This window comes from Mesocricetus auratus, unplaced genomic scaffold (assembly GCF_017639785.1).
Source record: "Mesocricetus auratus isolate SY011 unplaced genomic scaffold, BCM_Maur_2.0 Super-Scaffold_100004, whole genome shotgun sequence".
Taxonomy (NCBI): Eukaryota; Metazoa; Chordata; class Mammalia; order Rodentia; family Cricetidae; genus Mesocricetus; species Mesocricetus auratus.
In genome coordinates this window covers 59,059,388-59,086,064 of record NW_024429189.1, presented here as the reverse complement: position 1 = coordinate 59,086,064, position 26,677 = coordinate 59,059,388, and the positions used below count along the sequence as shown (strand labels likewise).

General features: G+C 43.0%; 1 protein-coding gene and 1 pseudogene across 3 annotated transcripts in view; both read left to right on the top strand.

The window, feature by feature from the left end:
• Positions 1-26,677, top strand: part of CUNH11orf49 (chromosome unknown C11orf49 homolog) — a 160,573-nt gene that overhangs the window by 90,964 nt on the left and 42,932 nt on the right. The gene's annotated exons all lie outside the window — the stretch shown is intronic.
• On the top strand, positions 13,228-17,174 carry LOC106021685 (annotated as a pseudogene).

Here is a 26,677-nt window from a genome sequence, read left to right as displayed (position 1 = left end):
TTACACTGGCGGCTGTGCAGCCAGATGGAAGACATAGATAAAGTGTTTCTGAAGCAGGTCCCAAAGCCAGCTTGAGTCAGGAGAGCATGGCCATAGAGACTTCAAGCACCAAGACCCAAGTTCAGCATCATTTCCTTCATTCATTCTTTTCCCCGTTTGTTTACGCTTTTCTGGTAAAGTAACACCTGCTCATTGTAGAAAAGGAGCACTACAGAGAATGTAATGAAGCAGAGTCAGCACCCGCACACCTGCCGCCTGTCAATCAAGTGCCTGCTCGCTGTGGCTAGTGTTTTCTGTTTACTAGTCTCCGTGTAGTACAGATCATGCTGAATACACCTCTCTGTCTCTGTCTCTCTCCCTCTCTCCCACTCTTCCCCCCCCTCTCTCTTTCTCTGTGTAGGTATAGGTGTGCATAAGTCCCAGCATGCACGTGAGGACCAGAGGGCCTTCCACCCTGCTTAATACGGGGTCTGTTATGCATTGCTGTGTATGACAAGCTTCGGAGGATTCTCCTGTCTCTGCCTCCCATCTCTCTATAGCCACGCATAGCTGTACATGGGATTTGGGGATTCAAACTCACATCTTTGTGTTTTCATAGCAGGCACTTTATGTATTGGGCCATCTCCCCAGCTTCTGAATACACATTTTTGGAGAACCTGCTTTTTAACATGGAAGACCTTTTTTCATATATTTTTCTTATGTATCAAAAATATACTTATATATCTTAAATTCATTTTTTATTTTTTTAACAATCTTTTTTTAACATACTAATCCCAGTTCCCCTCCCTCTTCTCCTCTAGTTCTCCACACCTCCCCCCACACCACCCCCCAGTCTGCTCTTCAGAGAGGGGCCTCCCATGGGGAGTCTGTCACATCACCAGTTGAGGCAGAACCAAGGCTCTCCCAGCTATATCTAGGCTGAACAAGGTAACCCTCTATAGGGAATGAGCTCCGGAAAGGCAGTTCGTGTACTAGGGATAGATCCTGGTCCCACTGCTGGTGGCCTCACAAACTGCCCATTTGTTTTAAAACTCAAATCTTTAGCCTTCATGTTACATTCTTCTTTTAGGCAAGAGAAATGAGATGGATATCTCAGTATACTTATGAAAACAATTCCAGTGTTTCCTATTTACTGCCATTATTTGCATTTTTCTGAAAGTAGTAATGATTAGGCAGGAGAAATAAATGAGGCATAAAATTTTGAAAAGGAAAGAGGAAATTACATAGCTGGCGGTGATTGATAAATCATCTTTAATAGCTAAGAGAATCAAATTATATATATTATGAATATTCAAATTCAGCAAGGTAGGTGGTCAAAGTATACTAAAATCAACACTTTTTTAAAAGTAATGTTCATATCAACCAGCAAGAAAAGAGCTTGTTTTCAATAGTAGAAGTGGGTGAGCCGGAACAGCAGCACACACCTCTGTCCCAGCTGTTAGCAAGGCTGGCACAGGGGAATCAGAGGGAAGGGCTGACCTGGGCCACACACACAGACCCCACGTCAAAAGAAGTAAGAGGATAAAATACTAGGGATAAAGCTGCCAAGGACCTCCAAGAGGAAAGTGAAGAGAGCCCAAAGACTGCTGAGGAAGCTGAAGGCAGCCTGGGCATGTGAGAGGGATGCTGTGGCCCTGGCCCTGGAGACAAGGCTTCACAATCATCAGAGTTCTTCATTCAGCAGGGAGTTAACACAAGTTGGAAGTAGAAAATGTCAGGATTTGGTATTTGATTTGATGGCTTATTTTGCTGAGACAAAAAGTGTACTGGAAAACCAGGTAAACTAGAATAGCTGGAAATGCCCTGAGAGATCGTGGTATATTATGTTATATTATACTATATTATATTATAATCTATTATAAGGCCATAATGATTGTACTAAATAATTGCTAGTCCCAAGTCACCATTCTTGCTACATTTATTTAATGATTTAATCCTCACAACACCTCACTTGAATTAACTTTCTCAAGCTCACATTGCTAGCCAGTGGAGTTTGAATTTGAACTCAGAATTTAATTAAATACTGGCCACGTGGACGGGCTCTGGCCAGGTCCATACCCAGGTTCATGGAAAATGGCCCAGAATCACAGTTTGTAGTGGCTTAAGAAGGAAAACCCATAATTCATTGCATTTCCCATCAGGTCCAATCAGGGGCAAACATGCATTCTGACATACTTCCAGCCTATATCCAATCAGGGGCAAGCACACATCCTGACGTATTTCCAGCCTGTGAACCACCTGCCCATATGTCATCAAGTACATCTGGTACAACTGGGTCAAACAAACTTGTTTAGGGGAATGAAAAACATGGCTTGTTGTCTCCCATAAACAATAGTCTCCAGTATTTCAGGAACTGTCTGTCCTTGGGCAAGGGGCTTGCAGATCAGAGGCATTTTTGTTTCATGGATCTCTAAGGCATAGGAATTAAAGCTTATAATGTAACTTTGGTTCTGACATGTCCATACAGCTAATGCCAATTACAGATACTTCATATAGTGGAATCATATACTACAGAGACTTCTGTGTCTGACTCCCTTTATTTAATACTTTTAAGGTTTTGTCCATGTCATAACACAGATCAATACTTTGTTTCTTTTTATGGCCAAATAATATTCCATACGTTATTTGTCCATTCATCTAGCACTAGGTTGTTTCTACTTTTTGGCTATCCTTAATAATGCTGTTTTGAACATTGGCAAACAGATTTATATGTGAGTGTATGATTTTATTTCTCTTGGGTATAAATGTAGGAATAGAATGCTAGGTCATTTGAATTCTGTTTCACAGAACTGCTAGACTATAGCTGTGTGAAAGATATAGTTTCTTTGCATTCATACTAATATTTGATATCTAAAAACAAGTTTCTGCTTAATAAGATCATTAAAATAAAAGATAAGGGCTGGATGTTGAGTTGGTAGAGTGCTTGCCTTGTATATGAGAAGTCATGAGTTTGATACCCAGTACCGTGAAAACTGGACCTGCTGATGCATACCTGTACACATACACATCTTAATGCATAAGAATATATAAAGAACATCTACCAGTCAATAATATAACGACAAAAACCAACTATTAAAAACTGAGCAAAAGAGTTTATGAGTCACTTCACAAAGGAATATACATAAAAGGCCAATATACATTCCAAAAAGTTCTACAAGTTTCTTTGTAGAATCAGTATTTTTGTTTTTCAAGACAGGGTTTCTCTGTGGCTTTGGAGGCTGTGAGTTCGAGACCAACCTGGTCTACAAGAGCTAGTTCCAGGACAGCTTCCAAAGCCACAGAGAAATCCTGCCTTGAAAAACAAAACAAAACAAAAAAATGACACTTAGGTGAGTAGTGTAATATTAATCAAATAAAGGAAGAAAACAGAACACTCACTTGTATTTCAGTTTAGGGTTTTTTTCCCCTTGTCAAAAAGAATGTTCTTTGGACTGGAAGGTAAAGTAAACACTGGGTTTGGGGACTGAAATCAGCATAGCTGTTGTTGTAATAGGTCACCACCCTTCTTCCAGTGAGCTCACTGTCTGTCACTGGATTTTCAATCCAAGGCCCTGAGGACTTGGAGATAGGCTTTGAGAAAGTGAGCCTCGGGAGGAAAGCTGGGGTTCTGTGGGGGGTGGCTGAGACCATTCAGAAGGTTGGAGCCAAGGAGCTAATATTTAAAGTCACTCCAAAGACTGAAGCAGACAATGCTGACGTCATCTTAGCTGACTTCCATTACCTGAGCAGCAGCAACAGGTTGTCAGTACACAGAAAAGGGTGTTGTAGCCACTTGTAGTTTGTCAAGGTGTAGAGAAGAGGAAGAAAAGGAAAGAAGGTAAGGTCATTGCAATCCCAGCTCTTTTGTTTCTTAGTAAAATCACACTGGTAAATGATTTACTTCTGTAAGCCAAGTGGCCTTATCTGTGAAGTAGAAATAACAAGAGCATACTTCATAGCGTAGTCCTAAGCATACAATCAAATAATGTGTGACTGTTTATCACATAAGTGATTACTGGGAATAGAGAGATGCTTCTGCTGTCAAGAGTGTATATTACCACCCACACCAGGAGGCCATAGCCTGTGACACTAGCTCCAGAAGACCCAAAGCCGCCTTCTGGCCTACGTGGGCACTTGCACTCATGTACATATATTTACATGCAGACACACACACATACATATAATTTAAAAATAAAAGTAGCCGGACATAGTGGTACATGTCTTTAATCCCAGCACTTAGGAGGCAGAAACAAGAGGATCTCTGTGAGCTCAAGGCATCCTGGTCTACAGAGTGAGTTGAGTTCCAAGACAGTCATAGCTACATAGTGAGACCCTGTCTCAAAAAAAAATAATAATAAATATATAAAAACAAAAATAAATAAATAAAAGTAGTTATTTAAGCAGATTAATGTGTTTATCAATATCAGTGATAACGATAAAAAGTAAGTCTCACTACATAGCCCTAGCTGGACTTGAACTCGGAGAGACCTTCCTGCTTCCACCTCTCAGATGTTGGGACAAAAGGCTAGCACCACTGGGTCTGTTGTAATGACAATAACAAGCAGAGGGAACATGGGCTGAATGACATGGTCAGAATGAACAGTTGTCCTCAATGTGTGCAGATTGATGGCTTCTTGACACGCTGAAGGCCTGGAAATGTAATTCTGAACTACTCCTGTAGCCAATGTTTTTTGTTTGTTTGTTTGTTTGTTTGTTTTGGTTTTTTGAGACAGGGTTTCTCTGTAGGTTTGGAGGCTGGCCTGGAACTCACAGAGATCTGTTTTTGTTTCTTAATTCATTATTTTCATAGTAAGAGCCTCAGTAGCAGGCTAATTAAATTGGGGTCAATAGCTAATAAAGTAATCGACAGAACAAAATAGAAATAGCACAATATAGAGCGAGCAATGTGGTCCTTGTGCCACGGCTCTACTGCTGTTAGCAACACGGCTGTAATAACTTGCTCAGCCACATGAGCCTTTGTTTCATCTTTGGCAGAGAGGTGAAAGCACACTATAGTTATCTCTTGTTGCTTTATAATTTCCTGTATAACCTGGGGAGTAAAATAGTAGATAATTCTCTTAGTTCTTAGTTTCTGATAATCGGGACTCCAGGAACATCTTCATTGGATAGTTCTCACTCAGGGTCCCATAGGTTGAAATAAGTCATCTGTAATCCCAACACTAATTTTAAAATTATGCCTATTTATTTGTGTCTGTGTGTTTATGTTTATGTGCATATGTATGTGAGATGATGGACAACTTGTAGACTTAGCTCTCTATTTCTACCATGTGGGTCCCAGGATCGAACTCAGACCCTGAGGCTTGCAGCAAGTGCCTTTACTTGCTAAACCATCTTGATGGTCCCCAATTTGTCTTTCTGAGTGTCCTTTTTTCTTGTTTATTTAAAAAAATGCCACAGCTAGGACTGAAGATTGCTCAGCAGTTAAGATTGCACACTTCTCTTGCAGAGGACTAAACTCAGTGTCCAGTGCCCAAATCAGACAGTTCCCAACTGCCTGTAACTCTAGCCACCAGGGAACCAGCTCCTGGACTCTCTCTGCAGGCTTTGCACTCAAGTACACATGCACAAAAATGTACACATATACACATAATTAAAGCTGATCAAAGAGTTTTTAAAGTGTCACAACCAAGATTTACTAGTTCATACACCTTCCCTGAGAACAAAGAGGAATTTTAGGGGAGATAAATGAACAAACAAAGAACTGTTGTATCAACAGAAACTCAAGTAGGGAAGCTAACATTTTGATGGTAAACATTTAGAAGCAAGAACTCATATAGCTAAATTCCTGCATAATTTAGATTTTATTCATGCTACATTTGTATCCTTGTGCATGTATATATAGAGTCCTTCATTAACCTAAAGCACTGTCTAACGCTTTGTTTTTGGGGGGGTTGGTTTGATTTTCAAGACATGATTTCTCTGTGTAGCCCAGGCTGCCCTAGAACTCATTCTGTAAAGCAAGCTGGCCTTGAACTCTAATATCTCCCTACCTCTGCCTCCCAAATGCTGGGAATAAAGGTGTGCGCCACCACTTCCTGGCTACTCTGTCTGATTTTTGTAAATAAAAACATAAGAACTTTCCCATTCCAGGTGGACAAAGTAATTTCCTGGGCCATTCTGATAAGATCACTGAATTAAAGACATCCTCACACCTTAAACTGGTTAATTTACTAGTGTCTTGATTTGCATTAAACACTGGACAGACCTTCTGACTAGTGTCTGACGTTGTTGAACTCTCCCTAGTACCTCACCAGCAGAGCAGTCAAACTTCTAAGATGTGCAAACATAGTCAATAATTTGAAATGAGTGAGAATAGCTCCTAAGCTACCAATTTTGAGAGCCAAGTTACATTTTAAGTTTTAATTACTATGCCTTAGAGATCTATGAAATAAAATGCCTCTGATCTGCAAGCCCCTTGCCCAAGGACAGACAGTCCCTGAAATGCTGGAGACTGTTGTTTATGAGAGATAACAAGCCATGTGTTTTTCATTCCCCTAAACAAGTTTGTTTGACCCAGTTGTACCAGACGTACTTGATGGCATATGGGCAGGTGGTTCACAGGCTGGAAATACATCAGGATGTATGCTTGCCCCTGACTGGACCTGATGAGAAATGTAAAGAATTACGGGTTTTCCTCCTCAAGCCACTACAAACTGTGATTCTAAGCCATTTCCTAGGAACCTGGGTATGGACCTGGCCAGAGTCCATCTACCTGCCAAGTATTTAATTAAGGCTTGCTTCAAATTTGGCTTTAAACTATGGTAGTGGTCTTATTCTCTATCAGGGTAATTAATATCAGAGTTATAATAGGTGAGACAGTTTCTCAGAAGTTTCACCAGGAGCCTTGACTAATAAATGCTCAAGCCACAGCCCTGGACTAAGGAAATGGCTTAGTGGGTAGAGCTCTTGCTACACAAGCATGAAGACCAGAGATAGGGTCCCCCCCAGCACACTCTAAGAGCCAGACATGGCAGCACACACCTGTCATTCCACACTAGGAGAGGGAGACAGGTGGTCAGAGGTTAGTCGGCAGCCAGCGTGGTTGAAACAGTATCAGCTCAGTTAGAGACCCTGTCTTAAAAAATGAGATGGAAAGTGTATTTGTTGTTTTTTTCTGTTACTATGATAAAAACCATGACTAAGGCATCTTATGGATGAAAGTTTATTTGGGCTTATGGTTCCAGGTGATTAGAATTCAGTGGCCAGGCAGCAGGTACCAAGGTATGTTGGTTGGAGCAGCAGGCTGAGAACATACATCTTGAACCACAAGCATTAAGCAGAACATGCTGGAGTTCAGTTCCAGCAGGGTTCAGGTCCCAAAGAGGAAGTGTGGAGTTAGTGAGGGAAAGGAGGAGACTGACACAATCCCTCACAAAATTTCCCAAAGGGAAAGGCATAAGGGAATTCTTGTAACACATAGTGAGAATCATTAAAATGAAAGTAAAAGGGTCCTGGAGAATTGTGATCTAAAAAGTCAAAATACTACGACTTTGTCAAGCAGCAATAGTTGCCATGCTATCCATGCCAAGAAAGAGCACAGTAGAAGTAGGTGATAATAGGTTTTCTGTCCCCCCAATAATAGGTTTGCCCACCACCACAGTAAACAAGATCAAGCCAAATTGAAAAAGTTCAAGAACAAGTTTATTTGAGCAAAGTAACTCCCATGTGGGTCCTCCAGTCCCAGACATGGAGGCCATAGAAGCTGCACACTTGAGCTAAAGCAGGGAGATTTATATAGTGTGACGGTGATGGGCAATGTGTCCACCATGGTCAAAAGCTGAGTGCTTTAAGCAGGGACTTGGGCTGCTGGCACCTTCAGGGATGGAGCTGCCACTAGCTGCTAAGAATGCCAAACTGGCCGTGGTGGCGCACGCCTTTAATCCCAGCACTCGGGAGGCAGAGGCAGGCGGATCTCTGTGAGTTCGAGGCCACCTTGGTCTACAAAGCTATACAGAGAAACCCTGTCTCAAAAAAACAAAATACAAAAAACAAAACCAGCACATTCCAGTAAATTGCTGACTACCAAGATTTTGTTTAACAGTCTATAGTAGCTCTATTTTGAAGAACAGTTGTTGTCAGTTCTCCCATTTCTTAATTTCTGCTAATATTTTTGCTGTAATATTAGTGGTTTTTGAAGTTAGGCAGGCTATTTTAGAAGCCTTTCTTGGTAGTTCAACAAGTCCTGGGACAGGTAACAGAAAGGCTGCAGGAGCAGCAACTATAGTGGAGTCTAATAGATGGAAGGAATCATGGAATTTTCAGAAAGTGCTCTTGTAATTCTATTAACAGATTGTAAAGATTTGCTGAGTAAAATAGGTGTAACACATCCTGTCCCACATAAACCCTTATATCCTACTGGGGGTGCAGAATAAGTACTGTTTTCACAGAAAAAAGTTCATCCTAAGGGCAATTGTTTACCACAGGGAAAGTTGTGATAAGAAGTGGAATAAGAAGGGACATTTGTGCAATCAAAACTTAGACAGTGGAGGAAAAAGATATTATCAACGGAACATCAGATACAGTCTTTAAAACATTAGTGGGTGCATGGTCCATTTTGTCCTCTGTTATCCTTGTACAATTTTCATAAGAAACCCCTGTTCCATATAAATTTCTTTTGAAGATCTTGGGAATAGAGAGATCTCCTCTGACACAGAAGGACTTTTCTCCTTCTCTTTTAGTTTATATTCCACATTATTAGTTACAGACGGTGTTACTCTGGGTATGCTAAACTCAATTGAAGTGATTAGTGAATTTTTCCCTCCCTTCTTATTTTAGTGCACCTGTAATTTCCATTATCAGAACCCTTTAAAGAATATTTGATAATGCTGAAGTCTGTGTTGTTATTTTGGGATTGGTCAGTTACATTAGTCCATCCCATGTATCCTCCATCCATCTGGCTAAAGACTATTTGTTCTCCCTCTTTTGTTCAAATATGGACCCTGGTGGATAAAGGCAATCTTTTGCATGGCAAGACAGTATCTGGTATTTCCTGTGATAGGGGAGCTTTTTGTTTTCCCTGTCAAGATGCATTTAGGTTCTGTTTGTGTAGGTTGAAAATAAAACAACAAACTGTTAGCCATAGAACAATTATGATGCAAATTTCAGCAGTAAAAACACGGAGTTATGTCAAACAGTCAAACTTTAGAAATTTTGAATTTGTTTTGTTTTTCGAGACAGGGTGTCTCTGTAGCTTTGGAGGCTCTCCTGGTACTAGCTCTTGTAGATCAGGCTGGTCTCGAACTCACAGAGATCTGCCTGCCTCTGCCTCCCAAGTGTCGGAAGAAATTTTGCATCCTTTTTCAGTCACTTTCCACCTCTGGCAGTTGGGCACCTCTTCTGTGGGTTCCTCGGATGCCTTCCTGGGGTGTGAGAGATGAACCCAGGCAGAATACCAGTTACTTTATTAGCAATAGGATTCCGAAGGAGAATCACATAGTAAGGTCCTTTCCATCTAGGTTCAAGCTGGTCAGTTTTGAAGCTGCAGACTAATACAACGTCTGTGGTACCCAACAGGTGGAAAAGCCTGGACCTGAGGGAGAATCATATCCAAAGTTCATTACATTCTTTTTAAGGAGTCAGAGATTGGAATGGGGCAATCTGATAACAGTCTGTTATGTAACCAAGGGATCATGGGAGATGGTCTCCCATATACTGTTTCATAGGGGTTAACTTTTCTCAATGGGGGTACATCGAACTCTGGGAAGGGAATAAAGCAGGAGGTTAACCCAGTGACTACTAGTTTCAAAAGTATGTTTAATTAAAATCTCCTTTAAAGTTCTATTCATTCTCCCCACTTTCCCTGAGCTCTGGGGATGATACATAGAACAAAGTTACCAATTTTTGTAAAGAGACTTAGAGAGCAATTGAGATAACTTGGCTGTGAAGACCAGGCCTTTGTTGGATCCCAGAGATATGGGGAGGCCAAATTGGGGAAAATTTTCCATTATTAATTTCTTACCTAACACTTGGGCCATTTCTGTTGAGGATGGAAAGGCCTCTACGGAACCTGTGGTGGTATCTACAGAGACCAGAAGATATTTGTAGCCATACAGTCCTAGCCTACTACTGTATCTGGACTATGCTGGCCTTCGGGAAGCATGTCCTTCTTTGCATTTACCTTGGCACAGGTCAGGCAGAAGTCTGAAATGCTCTGAGGTTTTTCTCCGTGTCCAGGTAGCCAGACATGAGGGGAGATGAGTTCTGAGACCTTCCTAGGTGACAAAGTGCATGGAGAAATGCAAGCCAGCTTTGGCCCAGTACCTTTGGCATGCAAATTCTTCCATCAGGCAGGATCCACCATCCACTTAGGCTCTCCTGAGCCCCCAAGTCAGAATATGACTTGATCTCTTCTGGAACTTCTTCACTGAGGCAGAGTGGGCGCAGAGACAGCAGATAGTTCCAGGACAGTCTGGGGTTAGGTTCCTTTCAAGCAGCCTCTTTGGCATCTTGATCTGCAGGGTTGTTACCTTGAGTTTGGGGACCTTTGTCTTCTTTATTTCCTGGCCTGTTCAATTGGTAGCCAGATGGCCTCTGGCACCTGGACAATCTCATATTTATTTTTAATGATCTTTGCCTCTGAGGTGAGTAAGCCCCTCTATTTATCTGTCCATGAACATGAGCCATGGCACAAGTATAGTAGCTGTCTGTGTAGATGTTCACCTTTTTCTTCAGCCCATCTTAAAGTCTGTGTCAGAGCAATTATTTCTGTTCTCTGGGTAGATGCACCTCTGGGCAAAACTTGTGTCCATATGACCTCCTCTGGCCTATGACCACAAACCCCTGCATCCCTGGTTCCTTCTTGAATGAAGCTGCTGCCATCCATACAGAAATGTGCATCTCTGGTAGTGAGAGGAACCTTGGATGACATCCAGCATCTCCAGGCAGTCGTGGATGGGCTCCTTAGGGTCTTCATCAGGCAGCAGGGTGGTGGGGTTAATGGCCAAGGATTCATCAAAAGTCAGCCTGTCCTTATCTAAAAAGAAGGGCTTGAATGGGCATTAAACATCCACTAGTGGTAGCATCTCTCAACAAGGCTTCCACAGCATGTGGCACTGTTACAGATAGAATATGTCCCAATGTGAGCTTGTCAGCTTCTCTTACAAGAATTTGCAGTGGCTGTGTTGGCTCTTAAAAGAGAACTGTCCAGCCGGGCGGTGGTGGCCGCCAGCACTTGGGAGGCAGAGGCAGGCAGATCGCTGTGAGTTCGAGGCTGGGCTGGACCGACAGCCTCCAAAACAATACAGAGAAACCCTGTCTCGAAAAACCAAGAGAGAGAGAGAGAGAGAGAGAGAGAGAGAGAGAGAGAGAGAGAGAGAGAGAGAGAGAGAGAGAGAGAGAGAACTGTCCAGGTGCTACAAAATCCAATCTCTTTGAGATGTAAGCTATCATCAGCCTTTTCCAGGAACCCAGGTTCTGAGTCAGGACTCTCTTGGCAATGCCCTTGCTTTCATGGATGCAAAGATGAAGGGACTTGGAGATATCAGGGAGAGTTAATGTGGGGGCCTGTATCAGGGCTTCTTTTAAGTTCTTAAAGGCCTTGTTCATGTACCTCAGTCCAATCCAAAGTGGCTTTATAAGTCCTTGTATGTATTATCTGTATGGTCCAAGACACTAATTCATACTGGAACACCCAGGTGATAAGCAAAAGCTAATTTATGCTTATAATTCATCTTCTTAATAAGCGAAGAACATTTCTGATACATTAGAGACACTAAGCCTGAGCTGTGTAGTAAGACCTGGTCTCAAACACAATGAGGTTTAGTATGGAAACAACTTTGCACGTATCTATCAGTGCCATGAAAAGTGATGCTTCACGAGGCTGACTCCAGTGGAGACTGAGACTTTCTCCTCCGTCATTTGTGCTCAGATCTTACCACTGTGTTATAGATGAATGGGTATGTTCCAGCCTTGAGCAAAGGGCTCATTTTACAAATCAAATGGGAATATATAAATATAATATAGTGTGTAAATGAGAATTGAGTTAAGAGGATAGGGGTGTAGCTGAGGTAGAGTGTTTCGTTGTCTGATCCCCAGCACCACAAATAGAAGATAGATAGATAGATAGATAGATAGATAGATAGATAGATAGATAGATAGATAGGATAAATGATAGGAAGGCAGGCAGACAGAGGAAGTGACAGACAGACAGAGTTGGAAAAATAGCCTGCTAAAAAGGTTGGTGAAGAAAAAGAATTAATGGCACTGGCAGGGGGATGGCTCAGGGGGTAAATTACTTGCCACCACACAAGCAGGAGGGTCTGAGTTTGATCCTCAGCACTCATGTAAAAACTGAGCACAGCAATGAATACCTATAATCCCAGCACCAGGAAGGCAGAGACAGGAGTGTCCTAGGGCTTCCTGGCCAGCCATTCTAGCTGAGTAGGTATACTCCATGTTCAGTAAGAGACCTTGTGGATAAAGTGCTTGCCATGAGGACCTGAGTTCAGATCTCTAGAACCCATATAAAGCTGAGTGTTTAATAAGCTAAATTAAATTTAGACCTAATACAGTAGCAGAGGGAATAGTGAGAAAAGATTGTTGCCCTATTTATTCACTCTTCAGCCCCCAAATCTTACTGAGTGCTTCCTTATGCCAAACACTGTTTTGGTGCCATATTTGGAGAACTTAACAAAGTCCTAACCATATCCTACAAAGCTTGGTCAAACAATCCCTAACAGTGAGTGTTTAGTTTGGGCACTATGTTTTACCGAGAGGCAAGGTAACAACAGTAGCGAAGAGCAGTTTGAAAACACAGCTTTAGTACTAGTTGTATACATTTTTGTTGAGTGATCTTGGCAAGTTCCTTAAGCTCTTGGAGTCTGTTTCGTCATCCGTAAGATCAGGGCAAATATGTTTAGCCTCATAGACGGGAAGAGACTGAAATGAGGTAATTCCATGCATGCCATGATTCTTAGGAGGCTGGGTCTCATGATCATACCAGGTATTCTTCGTGTTCACACCCACAAAGGAAGCAAGGAGCCTTTGTGGAAGGAATGGGTGTGTTTTATCTTGATGGTGATTGTGGGAGTTTCACAGATTTGTGCAAGTGTCCAACAGCATCAGATTATACATATCCATACATGTAGATTTTGTACATCAACTATAACTCAATAGGGTTGACTTTTTAATTAAATATGGATTAAGAGTCCTTAGTTATTTTAGTCCCATTGCAAGCACTCTAGGCTCTATGGCTAGTGGCTTCTAGTCTATTGGACAGGGCTTTTCTAGATGGTGCTGAACAAAGATATCAAGGAGGAAATCCAGGGTAAGAAAACAGTCAGGCTGATGAGGCAACTTCTAACGGCAGTTCTAAGCCTGAGGTGCATGGGTTCTCTAAGTCCATATTTTTTATTTTATGTGTATAGGTGTTTTGCCTGCATATTTGTTTTTGTGTTCAAAGAGGCCAAAAGAGGGCATTAGATCTCCTAAAACTAGAGTTACAGACAGCTGTGAATTTCCATGTGGGTACTGGGAATGGAACCCAGGTCCTCTGGAAGAGCAGAGTGCTCTTGACCACTGAGCCATCTCTTGAGCCCCGAAGGTCCTGTTTTTTAACAACTAGCAATAGCAGGGAGAAAGTTTCACTGTGGAATAAAAGAAAGGTAGTTCTCAAAGAAGTAATACTGCTGTTATTTGGCAATATATTTTATTGGTATGACTTTAGAGTTGCTTTTCCTCAGCTCACCATTCAAATGAGAGACATTTCTAAGGAGAAATGGCCAAGACTGTCAGTCATTGAATCTTCTTTTTGAACTTTACCATGATTTGTTTAGTTCAGCCTGAAGAACCTTTGGTAAGGCTTTAAAATCACTGAGGGGACAATGGGCCAAGCTGGGCAGATTGTTTAATGGCCTGAAGAGCTAAGTCTAGTTCAGCTGCAGTATTTGGAGGAACTCAGCTACGAACTTTGCTCCTTCGCCCACCCTGTCTCCTGGTTTACTTCTCCCAATCAAAAGGAAAGATGTTTACATGGTGTTTGATATACTGGAGCAGTAACTGAGGATTTGAAACTCCTTTTCCCCCTTGGAGCCCGTGTGATGCTTGCCTCTTTGAAGCTTACAGATCATCAATAGCAGGTCTGCCAGATGATGTAGTATGTATTTTGGCTTGTGATTGAGAGAAATATATGACATACACCTTCAATCCCAGCACTAAGGAGGTTGGGCAGGCGGATCTCTGTGAGTTTAAGGCCAGCCTGGTCTACAGAGCGAGTTCCAGGCAGCGTGAGCAACACAGAGAAACCCTGTCTGGAAAACCCAAATAAACAAAAAACAACAAAAGGACCTAGAGGGGCCACTGCCGCCTATTGTTTGCAACTCTGTTGCTTTTCTTTGTAGGAACGTTCCTTAACAACTTAACTGCTTAGCAACTACAGATGACTTCTTTTGATACTCTGAAGGATCTCAGAGAAAATGAAGAACCTATCTGGGCCATGGCCAGAGAATCTAGAACTTAAATAAACATCCAATGATGTTGAGCCGCAGGTTGTGGCCTTAGCCACCATGTCAGTGAATGACTGGTTAAAGAACCCCTTTTCTGGCTTGTTTAAAAACACATCATTTTTCATTATGGTAAAATATATGTATAAAAAGTTAAGCATAAAATATAAGTGCATTTGTGATCGCTATCAACCCCAAATTGAAACTTTCTACCCACTAAATTAAGGCTCCTCATTTTCCCTTCCCTCCAGCCATCTATCCTACTTGAAACTGAATTCACCTTTCCTAGGTAACTCACACAGTGAACAGTAATTGGTTTTTAAGGAAAGTCTGTTTTCTGGCCAGGAGGCACAGATGTAGGTGAAGGAAAGCAAACAAGAATTAGGTGCTTTGAGAAGCCAAAGTCACATTCACACTGACTGATTTTTCTCAAGCAACAGAAAATTGTATTATTCATAAACCATGGAGTCATAAATATTCCTTTACCCCATTTAGCATTTATTAATTATACAAAATAATGGGTTTCATTATGATACTTTATACATATGTATAATATCATGGTATCTACACTCTTCCTCTACCTCCAAGCTGACTGCTTGCTAATTACCTAACTAATTAGAAGCCTTTGCCAGCAAGCTTGGAGGAGTGGGGCCCCAACCAGCCCTCTCTAGGGAGCTGTTCTCAAGTGGTGATCAGAGAGATGAGTTGCAGTAGAGCCCTCCCTCCTACATCGCATTTCCTCTCCCCCTAGTCTGTGAGGACGGTGGGATGCATGAGCAGGGACTGGGTGTTAATACTGGCAAATGTTTTGAGTGCTTCAGGTAAAAACGTTTGATAGGTAGTCTTGCTTCTTATTTGGCTATCTGCCCATGAAGATTAGTCTTCCCGAATTTAAGGCTTTCCCCTTTGGCGGTACTGGGGGTTGAACTGAGTGATACGCACATTGAAGCTATGTGCACCCTCAGCCCTCGATTCACTTTTTATTCCGAAACAGGGTCTTACTGAATTTATTTGACTAGCCTTGAACTCATCCTGTAGCCCAAGCTGACTCTGACCTTTTAAGTTCTCCTGCCTCAGCCTCTAAGTAGCCAGAATACCAGGCCCTTCTAGCAGGATTGGCCAAGATCACCTCTCTGCAGAGCTGTGTAGAACCAGGTGGAGAGAGCTGCTGGGTTTATAAAGCAGTCGTGGGCTTGGGCAGTGCAGGGAGCACACAGCTTAGTCCCAACACTGAGAGCAAGTGGCAGGAGGGTCACTGCAAGTTCCAGGGTTCCAGGCCAGCACAGGCACCTCGTGAGGCCCCTCTTCAAAGGGAGGAGGGCACTGGTGCTGTCATGTCTCCTGGCTGCATGTCCCAGTTCACTGACAGTGCTGACTGAGGTCACTTCTCACAGCCAGGATCTCAAAAGATTTATTCCTCATACAGCAGTCAGTGGGAAATGTTTTTCTTTCACCTCTTTGAATTTGTGAAGAGATGGAGAACGAACGGTCGTGTGCTGCTTGCCTGCTCAAGTTTTGGTGTCTCTGCACAGAACCGCAGTAGAGAAGACATCTCTTCTCTCTTTCCTTCCTCTTGTTTTCAGCTTTGTGAGAAACCTTATCATCAAAAGAGGCAGTTAGCAATATTACCAACAAGACAGGAATTCCCATGTGTTGTTCATTGGAAATCTCAGTACTCTTGTGGTCAAGAAGTCTGATGTGGAGGCAATCTTTTCAAAGTATGGCAAAATTGTGGGTCCCTCTGTGCATAAGGGCTTTGCTTTTATCTAGTATGTTAACAAAAGAAATGCCAGGCTACTGTGGATGGAGAGAATGGCAGAATGATTGCTGGTCAGGTTTTAGATATTAGTCTGACTCCAGAGCAAAAAGTGATCCAAGGGAAAGCAGGTGTGAAACGATCTGCAGCACAGATGTACGGATCCTCATTTGATTTGGACTATGACTTTCAGCAGGATTGTTATGACATGATGTACAATTACCCAGCACGTGTTCCTCATCCTATTGCTCGAGCTGTGGTGCCTTCTAAATGCCAGCGTGTTTAGGGAAACACCTCTTGAAGAGGCAAAAGTGGATTCAACTCAAAGAGTGGACAATGGGGATCCTCATCCAGGTCTGGAAAGTTGAAAGGAGATGACCTTCAGGCAATTAAGGAGCTGATTCAGATAAAACCAAAAGTGGATTCTCTGCTGGAAAGCCTGGAAAAAATTGAAAAGGAACAAAGCAAACAAGCAGACTTGCCCTCCTCCTCCCCAGTAGAGATGAAGAATGAAAAGCCTGTAGAGGAACAGAGCCGTGCTCTGTGAAAAGAGATGAGGCTAACGTGAAGACGGAGTCTGAGGCCGGAGGAGGGTGACCTGCTGGGTAGTGATGATAATGAAGATGGGGGGATGACCAGCTGGAGTTGATCAAGGATGATGAAAAAGAAGCCAAGGAAGGAGAGGATGACAGAGACAGCACCAATGGGGAGGGTGACTCTTAAGCACATAGCGGGATTTAGAAACCTATTCTGTTATTCATTTACCTAGGTGCTTGTGAGAGATCCAAGTAACAGCGGATCCTCTCCCTGTCTTCTGCACACTCTCTCTGTTCGCCCTCTCCTCATCCTTCCTGTGTCCATTGGTTCATAGTTGCCCCGCGCCTAGTTCCATTTCACTTCGTTTGATGCTCCTGAGTAGTAGTTTTGTCTTACCCAGTAAGTTTTTGCTTTAATTTTATACCTATTTGACTTAACAATAAAGAGACACATGGTTTTAAAAATAAATAAATAAAATGCTCTCTTTTACAAATTTCCTTACTTTTATGTGTGTGTGTGTGTGTGTGTGTGTGTGTGTTTTCTCCCACTGTTCATTAGTCTTGGCAGCAAGTGCTTTTTCCCACTGAGCTGTCTCACAGGTCCAGACTCATTTTCCTTAAGGCCCAAGTATGGAGTTTGGAACTCTTGCTGTTTGGGGGTTTTGCCTTAAGATTTACTAGCTGTTTACAAAAACAACAACAGCTAAAACCACTGGCTAAAGGTATGTGCTCTGATATTCCCCTTGTCTTTGGATGGGTTTAGGGTATTCCTTCTGGATCTTGGCAAAATGTTAAAGCATTTATCACATCCTTAGCTCCTCTTCATCTCTTCAGATAAAAAGGGTTTCTGTTGCAGTGTAGGTTAGATCACATGGCACAAGTGAATTAAAGATGATACTATTCAGTACTGGCCACATAAACTGCATTACCCAATGCCCTTCCCTTCTCATCTTTAGCAGAATAGATACTCGCTATGAGGAGTGGATTAGGTACAGATCTGTTTGACAGCATGAGATGACAAGTTGTCTCTTGGAATCACTCTTTAAAAGAAACATATTGTGTTTTATTCTAAGGGTCTGGTTTATTCTTCATACTGATTTACTTGGGGGAATAAGGAGGATCCTAAGCCTAGTTTACAGAGAAGAGCCCTTTTAGGTAGTATTTTTTATCTGGCTCGCTAACATCTAATTCCTACTCACTTGTGGCAAACTTTTAAAGATGTGGTCAGTTCCCATGACGGCTAAATATTTCTCATGTTGCTTGAAGACTGTTTGTGGGAGGTCTTGATTCAGGTTTTTGTATTTCCTGAGGAGCACATTCTAGTTTAATGCCTCTCATCCAATCGAGGAAAGGTGGTAGAGGTTGCATTAGAAAGGGGGAGGAAGAGGAGAAACCCCTTGCATTCCTTCTTATACAATTCTCTATGCTCTTGTCTCCAAACTTTGCTTGTGAAATAGTAACATGGAGAATAGCACAGAATCTTTCTCTTCACCATTGTGATGTACTTTTCTTTCTTTCCCTTTTTTTTTTTTTTTTTTTTTTTTTTGAGACATGGTCTCACTCTGTAAACCAGCATGACCCGAAACTCACAGAGATCCACCTGCCTCTGCCTCTTGAGGGCTGGTGTTACAGGCATACGGCATGATGTCTATCCTTAGAGGCTCACTTAGCACCCCCAACACACCTTTTCTGCTTTCTCTTGGCAGATGGAGGGAAAAAAAGGTGTTGGCAGAGGTAAAGCAACTGTTAAAACATTTCTGGTGGAGTGTGATCAGAAGACATAGGATTAGAAACCCCTGAGCAACCTCTTAGTGTAGAAAAGGTGTTTGCATGTTTGTAGATCACACCATGACCTACATTAAGCTACCTAATGCGCATGCCACCATGTCTCTGCCTGTGGAAAGGGAATAGCTGTAGCAATCACTGCCTTTCTCAGAAGTTTAAGAAAAATTTAATGAGATAATGAACTCCATTCTACTCAATTTTCATACAAGGGAGCATATTGTTGACTTTGAGGAGAACAAAGTACTTGGGGGTCTTTGCAGGGTCTAACAGTCTATTACCTCGTCCAGTGTGCAAATAGGACTATTGTAAAAAGCTAACCCTCTGCCAAGAAGCCATTTATTCTGTGGCTAAATCAAGCCCAATGAGGGAAGAGGGAAAGGATTTTGATCTCTCCCTTAGAAGAACTATCATTAACTAGATAGACACAAAGATAGCTTTTCTCTCTCTTGAAATCAGAACAGAAGTGTAATTGTGTTTGATGTTCACTTTGAAAGAATGTTAAGTTCAATCCTAACACATAGTAAGTCAGATACTACCTCCTTTTTTTTCTATCATAAACAGGACCTCACTCTTTAGCCCAGGCTAGTATTGAACTTACAGCAGCCCTCCTAACTTAGCCTCTTATTTTGTTTGTTCATTTGTCGTTTTAACTTATTTATTTTTATGTGCATTGGTGTTTTGCCTGCGTGTATGTCTATGTAATGGTGCCAGAACCCCTGGAACTGGAGTTATAGACAGTTGCGAGCTGTCATGTGGGTGCTGGGAATTGAACCAAGGTCCTCTGGAAGAATGGCCAATGCTCTTTTTTTTTTTTTTTTTTTCGAGACAGGGTTTCTCTGTATTGTTTTGGAGGCTGTCCTGGAATCGGCTCTGTAGACCAGGCTGGCCTCGAACTCACAGAGATCCACCTGCCTCTGCCTCCCAAGTGCTGGGACTAAAGGCGTGTGCCACCAACGCCCGGCTGAATGGCCAATGCTCTTAACTACTGAGCAATCTCTCCAGCCCTCTTGAAAGTCAGGATTACAGGTGTGAGTCACCACATCCAATATCTTCTCTTGTCTTCCCCCCCTCTTTTCTTTTTCTCCTCTCCTCCCTTCCCCTTCACTTCTCTTAGCTTTTTAAAGTAGGATCTCATACAATTCAGGCTGGTCTCAGACTGGCTATGTTGCTGATGATGGCCTCGAACTCTTGATTGTCATGCTTCAATATCATCCAAATACTAGAATTTCAGGCTGTGCCACTACATTCAACTAGAACATGGATTCTCAACTGGGGCAATATTATTTCCAGCAAGGCAAAAATTATTTCTTTAGCAATAAGGGGGGTTATAGTTTGGCCTTATAAGTATGGGCCATTAAAACTTCACATGGGTGGGCGTCTAGGAAACACATGTCTAATGGGGTTGAAGGTGAAGGTGATGCAGAAACTTGAAGAGCATTGCTTTAGTCTACAACAGCATGTAGATGTCCAAGGAGTTTTTCCCTGTGCCTAGGCAAGCTGCAGATTGTCAGGGCTAATGCAAATTGCTATTGATTATTACATCCTTCTAAAAGGAACTGAGTTCAGAGAAAACTTAAAAGAAGATGAAATTTGTCCCCTAAGGGGTAATGATTTCAGACAAACAACTCAAACATAAAACCTACCCGTTAGAACCAATACTTCATGCTTAAATAAAATGTGGTTAAATCTTTAATGTAGGAGGTTTCTTTCTTCTCTTGCCTCTTCAGCCTTATGGAAAGGAACACCAAGGGAGGGATGATCTTCAAAGTGCTTCAAAGAAGAAGCCAGATCTGGAGAAAGAAGAGGGTGTGGCCCCCAAAGGCAGGACAGGCATAATTGTCTAAACAGTGACAGGAAGTGGGCAGCATGGGAAGAGAATGGAAGTGGACACTTAGGAGATGTTGCTGTTGTTGCTAGTGCTACACACATTTATACCTCAGAAGTAGGTTTCCTTCTGTCCCCACCATTTGTCTTCTGTAGTTCCAAACTAGGAATGGGCAAGTAAGGCAACTCAACATTCACTCATTTAGGACTGTAAAATTTGGAAGAGGCCTATAGCCTGTTAGGGTTAGCAACCCTGAAACAAGAGGATACAAAAAATAGTGTCCCTACTCTCTGATGTCCCCCTGTCCAGCTTAACCAGCTGTTCTCTAGTATACCTATGTAACTTGAAAAAGAGAGATGGCAACAATTTCCCCACGCCTTTCCATTTGACAGGCATGCTTGGGAATATTCTCTCTCCAAGCTATGTATGACAAGCATTGCCACAGGCACAGGGCTGCTGTGCAAAAATTCACCCAGTCCCCACCAACTGATCTCTTAGATCATATTAGAAAATGGGATGACGTCTAGAGAGGCCTTCAGTCCTTGACACCGTGTGGCCCACTCATCTCCACTCTTATATCCAGTTCCCAAATCTGACATTGTCCCTCTGCAGCAGCTCTCAGATCCCATGGGTTGATGTAACCCAACCTCATAACATCGTGGCCAGCAGCTGGGCCTCTCTCTCTCCCCATTACATTGCAGACATTCTTTTCACATCATTTTGTTCTTTCTGCTGCATTCTCTCCACTTGGCCTCATTCCCTCTGTGCAAACTTCTGTTTCAAGGGCAGGAGTTTGCCAAGGAGATGCTGGCAGAAGGAGTCCCGTTCCCCACTTTCTATCTGAAGAGCCCAGTGTCACTCATTAGCATATGAGAAGAATGGTTGTAAATAAACATCAAATGAGGTTAACGAGCTACAGCACATCAATATTAATGAAGTCCACCTCACAGACTCAAGAGGTACTAAGGGCAATCCCAAAAAAGCAGTGTTATAAAGCCCCAATTGCTGGGCAAGGAAGGTTAGATTCAGCCTGTTTGGAATGTTTGTCATTTCATGACCCCAGGAATGCTGCAAAGGAAGGCTGTCTGATATCAGATCTATGCTTGCAAGCCCCCCTTGCATTCAGATCACATCTGTTTGTCTCAACAGGTGGCAGCCTAGTAGACCAGAGTCTAGGATGGGAATATCCCAAGTCAAAAAATGAGGTCTCAAGAATTCTAGCCATTGAGCTCACATTATCCTTTAATCAGTAACTCATCGAACCCAAACTCTTGTTTATAAGTCCTAAAGGAGCACGTAGAAACCGGATAAACTCAGCTCAATGAATACATTCTTGTGTCATGCAGTTTATGGATTCTCCCGCAGAGCCATGTTTGCTGTTGTGCCTGTAATTAGAAGTCAGGATGGTAAGCACATTGATGGTTTGTCGAGGATTTACTGTGTCCCAGGCACTATCCTAAATGGTTCAGGTGTATTTATATACTTCTCACAGGAATCCCATGAGCATACTCTCACTTTGCAAATGAGGAGGTTGAAGCTCATTGATGTCAAATAAAGTGCCCAGAACCACACATCTGCCAAATGGCATGTGTGTGAGCTCCAAGCCAAGCCCATGCTCGGTCACTGTCCTCTGAGGCATCTTGAGCTCAGTCACTAGAGCAGTGTTAGTCACACGGACTAACATGCATCTTCTCTTTCAGATACATGTCCCTCCCTGCATGAGAGACCAGAGTCAGAGGCTTCAGAACATGAGTTCTCAATCTGTGGGTTCAGACCCCTCAATAAACCTCTTAACTTGAAAAAATATTTACGATTCATAACAGTAGCAAAAATACAGTTAGGAAGTAGCAACAAAAATAATTTTATGGTTTGGGTCACCACAATGTGAGGAACTGTTTTTTGGGTTTTGGGTTTTTTGTTTTGTTTGTTTCTTTGTTTGTTTGTTTGTTTGTTTTCGAGACAGGGTTTCTCTGTGGCTTTGGAGCCTGGCCTGGAACTCACTCTGTAGACCAGGCTGGCTTTGAACTCACAGAGCTCTACCTGCCTCTGCCTCTCGAGTGCTGGGATTAAAGGCGTGTGCCACCATCGCCCAGCTGAAAGTGTTTTTTTAAGATGAAATTTGTATTAAATTTGCTTTTCTTGGTAATATGAATTTGAAGTCAAAATAAAAGGATTTGTATATGTTTGTGCACTCAGTCATATGCTGGGTAATATTGATTCTGATTTATCCACCTTGTGACACCAGCTCCTTTTATGACTAGGCATATACCTTGCATGAAGTCAATGGTAATAAAACAGAAGCTGCCTGCTCCCCCAACCCAGTGACTTCTCTCAGCCTGGATTTGTAGCCTCAAGTACAATGTTTCAGCAGCTGAGAGCCTGAGTTATTACTTCAGGTTCACTATCAGCCTCCATGATTCCTCTCAAAGCAGGGAAAAGTGCCTGATGCCTCATCACCTGGCTGTTAGGAGGAGTTCATAGTAAAAGGACAAGGGCAGGCGTTGCCCGCCTTCTGTCTTACTTATCCAAGGCCCTCCTAAAGTTCACTTAGCAGAGCTTGCAGAAATGTTTCCACAGAATGGCACCAAAGTCCACCCTTACAGGAACCCTTCCTGCCACCAAGGTAACCGGACTAGGAAGTCATTGTAGCTGTGCCTTCCTTTCCCAGGCCTGTGGCTGTCAACTTGGCTCAGAAAGAGGCAGACTGATGACTCTGTCTCCTTACCCAGTCACACTACCACACAGTTCTCATTTGAGCCTGGTCACATGGCTGTGCCTTCTGGTGGCTGAACAAGGATACGCTGTTTCCATTCTTAGCACTCTGGGTTTGGCCTGGCCATCCTTAGATGAAACCATTGGGACCCCCAAACCTTGAAGTTTTTCCAAGGACAAATTGCATGCAGAGGTGGAAGGAAGAGCCAAGCTGTGCAGTGGAGCAGCAATGGTGTGCAGTTGGGATGCTTGCAAGAGCCAGGGGTTAGTTCATGGCTGCTCTGAATACCCAGGCACACCAGCAAACTCAGTTAATAGGCTGTTTATTCTTCAGCATGTTCCTTCCATCAAAGGCTCTGGATGGGATTATTAAAGAGGGTTTGGGAGAGCTCCCTGGAACCCTCCTCCTGGGCTCCGCTCACTGAAGAGGAACGATTGAGGTCTTTCATTTCCTGGGCAGCATCCCTCTTGCGCAGTGCTCACTGCAGCGGAAAGGTCTGTGGAAGCTTTGTTAGAAGCAAGCCTTTTGTCATGACGTCCATTACCTACAGCACCTTGGTCTGCTGACTCTAATCGTTTAATGTTCTTGCCTTGAGTTGTCTGAAACTGATGAATGCAGTCCCTGTTATCTCAGCAAGTGGTTTTGTTTGGGCTTTTGGCTCTATTTGACTCCAGTTCCATGTTTGGACAATGTTGTTATTTTTTTTAAATCATTGTTCAAATGAAATTTTCAAGGAGGAAAGACATACTCATCTTCACTACATGTTTTCTAATTCCACTGGAATTAAAGTTTCTTTAGACCTTGGGATTGAAGTACACATTGAATTATGAAAGTAAACTGAATCATGAGTTATTTCCTCTAATCCCACTCCTGCAACAGGGATATATATTGTAGAAGGGGGCCCTGATTCTCCACAATCTCTCCTAAATCCCCTTCAGTAGCAGCAGGCTGGCCATGAGTGCCCACTATTCCTGGATCTCTCTAATGGTTATACTTGCCCGTATCTGGAAGATATCATCCTCAGGCCTCCTCTGACTGCTGTGTACTGTGTGCACACACACAGTATGGATCCACACCTCGCCAGGATCTGTGAAGGCACACAGACTTCTCTCATCATCATAGATAGTGTAGCTGGAACACCATGGGTACTCATGAACACCGAGCAAGCCTAGTACAAATGACAAGCAGTAGTTTTGAATCTGGCACAACCCTTAATTGCTACAGCCAGAGGCCAGTAAATGAAATTGGCTCATACATCTGAGAGCTCCAGAAACTTTTTGGCATCCTGTAGCCAGTGTTCCACCAGGGAGATACACCTTTGGGGCAGTGGGAGTCCATAAGACACTGTCCCCTCTCTTCTCTCCCAAACCAGCACAGCTGCTTGGATAAAGACTGTTTGCCACATACTTACTGAGACTAAGATATATATGCACACCCTGGCGTTCAGCCTGATTCCTTCCTGGAAGTCCATCTGTTTATCCAGTTCCAAATCCCAGGAGGCAGTCACCAAAAAGTAAATAGTGAAAAGGGACAGGGTTTTTTCTTTCTTTCTTGATAAACATGTTCCAATGAACAAAACAGATTTTGCGAACACATTCCATCTAGTAAATCTTACCCACACAGCTGTGTGAGAAGGACTTGAGGATCGAGAGATGTGGTGCAGGAGGAACTCGGGACTTGATTAGGACAATTCCAAAGTTCAGTACTGCACAAGATAGGGACACTACAGTTATACCGCTCTCCCTCTCTCTCTCTCTGCCTTTTCTCTCCCACTCCCCCCTCTCCTACTCTTCTCTCCCCACTCCCACCTCTAACCTAGGACCTGTGATAGGCTTTCCACAGGTAAATCTCTGGCTGTGAATATAAGTGTCTTCAACTGCAAAGCCAGACTCTAAACTAAGAGAGAGGACTGGGCACAAGCATGAGGACCAGAAAGTCCCCAGCACCTACATAAGATCCATAAAGTCTGACCTGGTGCCGTGTGTCTATAAGCCTAGTGCTTGGGGGAAACAGAGACTGGCAGGCAGATCTGGGAGTTCACTGGCCAGCCAGTCTAGCTGATTTCAGTCTAGCTGATTTCAGGCCCAGTGAGAGGCCGTGTCTCAAAAAATTAAAAAGATAGTGATCAAGGAACGATACCAGAGTTACCCCCCCACATACAATAAGGGTAGAGGTCAAAAAGAAAGATACTAGACACTAGAGGTTTACCTCTGGGCTCCACATTTGTATCAAACAAAATAAAACAGAATTAAATAAAAAACCAGAAAAGCCCAGTGCTCTATACACAAAGAAATGGTCAGGAGCCAGAGATACTTGTTGCTTTGGTTTGATCATCACACATTGCATTTGTGTGCTGGGTCACCCATCACACTGTGTCCGTAATACACACCGCTAAAAATAAAATAAGAGACTAGTGTGGTAGAGCGCACCCATAATCCCTCCACTGAGAAGCCCAAAGTAGGAGGATCACAGGTTCAAGGGCAACCTAGACTACACAGTGAGAGCCTGTCTCTAAATAAATCAATACAATGAATAGGGTTTTTTGTAAGCCTTGCTCCTTAGAGGGCATGTCGGAACCCTCTTCCTTTCCTCGTGCTCCTGCCTCAGCCACTGGAGCTGCTCTGCCCTCTGGAGTTAGACAATGGGCAGCGGTCCATCTGGCCTGTCTCTGCTTCACATCCATCCTTCTGGCTAGGAAAGTGAGGGACTGAGCTCAGATCAAGAAATTGGATCCCGAGGATCAGGGACAAGCACGAGAAAGTGACCTTGTGCCTCAGAGGCGGCTGGATGTGTGTGTGTCTGTTCAGTGTCGAACTGGCTCACTGAACCATTCAGGAGTTGTTTTTTAAAAATGTCCTCCTCAGTCCTCATTTTCGGGTCAGATGCTTTGGATAATCCAGTGGAATTCTCTCTGCTTCGCTGCTGGCTGTTGCCAGATACCGAGAGCTAAATCCTGTCAGCCGGAGACTTCAAATGCTGATGCGTGAAGCAGTGCTGCAAATTGGCGCCCTGTGCTCATTCACGCTGACCGCTTTGCCAGCTAACCATGGAAGTAGAAGGGGACAGCATGGGGAAGTACGGTTTCCACTTCCCGTACCTTACCTTTACTGTGGGGACAGTGTACCTGGCCATGTCCCCATCCTCCCCATGGCAGTAGACCATTCTAGTATTTGGTAAGCCTCAGTTCTGTTTCTTTCAATATTATCCCATCTCAGGCCTGGTAGAGCAGTTTCTTCAACAGATTGCCACATACCAGGGACGACCCAGCATCGATGTTAGAGTGGGAATGTAGAGAGTGACCGCCCTGTGACTGACTCCCTGTCTTACACCTCCCGTCTTCTCCCATGACCACGCAGGGTCCCTACTACCTGCTTTTACTATATGTAAAAGGCACACCTCTCTTTTTACATTTTATCACCTATCACTTCCTAAAAGTATTTCGTCTTTTGTTGTCTGAATCCCCACACATACTAAAATAAAGGTACTCTGAAAATGGGAATTTAGGAACCCCATCCCTATGGAGGGATACTATTGCAGCCCAGATACAGGAAGGAGGGCCTGTGCCCTTCCCCAAATGATGTGATGAACTTTGATGATCCCCTGTGGACGACCTCACTATCCCTG